The 3,318-nt window shown below is 28.5% G+C and overlaps 1 long non-coding RNA gene across 1 annotated transcript; it reads left to right on the top strand.

The window, feature by feature from the left end:
- Nucleotides 1-653: 653 nt before the first annotated feature.
- Nucleotides 654-1,271, top strand: LOC136796478 (uncharacterized). Its single transcript, XR_010844191.1, has 2 exons — nucleotides 654-1,066; nucleotides 1,139-1,271. It is a non-coding gene; the product is annotated as an uncharacterized lncRNA (long non-coding RNA).
- Nucleotides 1,272-3,318: the final 2,047 nt, after the last annotated feature.

The raw sequence follows: 3,318 nt of genomic DNA, 5'->3' as shown, positions 1-3,318 counted from the left end.
GGCGCCTAAAGTAGTGGCGGATAAATTAAAATAAAAAGCTATAAGTTTATTTTTAATAGTTAGAGAGAAGTAAAAATACTTCTATTCAACTTTAGCATCCAATTTTATGTATGAATTCAGTAAAGAAGAAAATATTTTCAATAAATAAGTTTCCATAAATTCCATGCATTAATTGTCCAGCCATATATATAGGTGAAACAAAACAATATATAAAAGACAGGATGTATCAACATGAAAATGATATAAAGAATAGGGAAAAGGAACCCAAGAAAACAGCATTGGTTCAACATGTTGTTCAGAATAAACATAAGTTTGATTTTGAAAATGTCCAAGTCATTCATAAAGAAAATAATAATTTTAGAAGGAAGATATTAGAATCGATTTATATCTCAGAAAATATAAATTATACTGTAAATTTCAAATCAGATTCCAAAGGACTGAACCACCACTATTCAGAAATTTTAAGCAAAATAAATATGTAATAATTGTATACAAAAGATGAAAAATTAAAAAATGTTCGAATCCTAAAATAGTACAAGTATATGAATGGAATAAAAATGCAATAATAAAAGTATGAATAGAGAAAAAATAAATGAATTAAAAAATAAATTAAAGAAGGGGGGGGGGATAAATTTATATGTGAATAAAATACACATAAAATAGGAATAAACTAATAATAGAATTTAAATGTATTAAAAATTGTTTATGGTGTAAGCCGAAAAATTAAGAATAAATGTTAATTAAATTAAATTGAAAATGTAAATTAATATTTAAAGAAAAAATTATGTTATATGATAAGATGATAACAGTGTCCTAACCTGTTGAAGGTAGGTTCTGTTTGGGGTTTGTTAATAAACATAAAAGTGGTTATTGAAAGTTTTAAATTTAGGAAATAATTTAATAGAAGAAATTGTAAGTAGGAATCTATTTTTTAAAAAGAAAGACAAAATATTTTATAATGTTATTGTGATATTATTTTAATGATTAATTATTTAAAGATTGGGACAAAGGCAATTAGCCGGCATTAATGAATTTTAAGGAAAAAAAGGAATGAAGACAGAATAAGGTAAGACCAAAGAAATCAGTATGTAAGTGAAGGAAATTTGTTATATAAGTAATTAAAAGGAGATGTTTGTAGGAATCCTTGAGAATGACCTGAGAGGTCGAAACGTCGGATGTTAAAAAGGAATAAAGTTGAGAGAAAAGAGATCAAAATTGTTTTAAAAAGAAACTAAACCACTCTCAAACAACTATATTAATAAAAAAATAAATCTAAGTTTTAATCTTTAATGCTTCCCTCTCTGGTAATAGTTTTCTGAGAAATCCAAGCTGATACTAAACTTATAAATCGAAAGCAGGTATTCGAAGCTGTGCACTCGGGATTTTGGAGATTCAAATAATTCGTACTGAGGTGTTAAAAATGCTTTAACTGTTAATTAATGGTTCTTATTATCGGCGTTATCAGCAATTGTTTGATTATAACTATTCGATTAATATTTTTTCGGAAATTAACTTTGAAATTGTATCATATATATCTCCCTTCTACCCCAAATTTATCTTCAATTAAAAAAATATTAGTCGTGATTGTCGATGGCAATCTATTATTTAGTTTGTTGTAGTGTTCTCAATTGTTTTGTTCAAGAAAGTGAGGTTTTTGAATTTAGCTGACTTACAACTTTTAGTATTGCGATTGCGAAACATTTCGAATTACAGTTTTCAACGAAAACGCACGTTTTGAGTCCAAATAACCTCAAATAAAGTCTCGTAAAACAGTCTGTGTGTACGTGGTCAGGTTCCCTTAAAAACTAAAACTCTTTACAAGCTTAATCTATTTAGGACGTTTGCACGTCTGGGGCGTGACGTTAATTTTTTCGATAAAATCGAGTGACCAGAAGTGCCATTTTATAGAATCCATTTTTCACTCACATTTTTCTGATTTTCTCGAAGAGGACTACAATTTTTTAATCAGCCCAGTATGTCAATGTACAATTATGTGCTCTTTAAACTTATTTCCTCCGATATCCTCACTGAACCTAAATAACTTCTGAAACATATGTGATATTCAGTTCTCACTTAACTGTTTTTAGCTCTCCTGCTGTGTGGGAGTTATTTAATTGGGATAAAAGGTGAACTGTGGAGCTTATAAATTTTATCTTCCTGCCCCTCCCCCGCAATTTAATCAGCTTGAATCCGAATCAATTTTCCACTCCCCGGAAAATTTCAGTGTTTCCTGACAATTTCCGATTCCGGGACAGGAAAGTCTTCAAGGAAGAGAAGGGAATAAATTTAATTCCTTTGTCGTTATTTTTCGTCCTTTTAATTTTTTTTCTCCCTTTTGTTATTGGGTTTATTAAAAATTTTACGGTGCCATAGAAAGTTGAAACCGTTTCGAGGTATTACCGCTTTTTCTGTCGTCTTGATTTTTTTTTCAGAGCTTTTCAACAGGAAAGAATCCAAGTACTCTCGAAGTTCGCTCGGTCATTTATTTCCTGAAAGTACGTTTTTATACAATCTTTCTCTCAGCCTGCACGTTTTCCTGTACAGAGTTTGTTGAAGTGAGGTATTTTCCACAGCTCCTGGATTTAATGGAAAAGTACTTAGCACTACTGTGAAGTAAGCCTTCGATAAGATGACAAGTCGCTAGGATTCACCTATTTTGAAATTATAAATAGAAAAAGATAAAAAAAAAACCGAAAATTTTCGCTTGGCCTATTTGCATTAGTTGGGTTTAATAATATTAAAAATTTCATAAACAAAAGACATTTGTATATATATAATGTATTGTATTATATATTTGTATTCTGTTACCATATATAAAAATAAAGAGGTTTGAAAATAAAAAAGTAATAAACGATAGACTTCATTAATAACATCATGCATAGTTATGAATATTTATGACAACGAAGAAAACAATCTTCCATAAACTCAAGCAGAAAAATTTCTATTTTGATTTCTATGATAATTCGCATTTACAGCTTAGCTTAAAGGGTATGAATTCTTTTTTGTTGGCATATTTTATTCTTAGCTTCTTTTGGTTTCTTTTATTTTTTTGTAACTTCCTTTATTATTAAATTCATACAATACATACGTACATACATAATAGAAATGATAAATGTATACTAGAATAATATTTATCATTTCCATTATGTATGTATGTTTTTTTTGGTTTCTTTTAAAATTATTTATTTAATGTAATTTACAACTGTACAAAATAATACAATAGGTTAATATGTAGTATGTTTCATATACACTTGAAAATCTTGGGAAGGAACCACCCATTGGTGGTACTTCAAACATTAATTTAAAATAGAAGGTCCC

Source organism: Halyomorpha halys, unplaced genomic scaffold, assembly GCF_000696795.3.
Source record: "Halyomorpha halys isolate HHAL.00 unplaced genomic scaffold, Hhal_1.1 Scaffold1236.1, whole genome shotgun sequence".
Classification (NCBI taxonomy): Eukaryota; Metazoa; Arthropoda; class Insecta; order Hemiptera; family Pentatomidae; genus Halyomorpha; species Halyomorpha halys.
The sequence above is the reverse complement of the archived record's forward strand: the minus strand, read 5'-3'. Positions and strand labels throughout refer to the sequence as shown.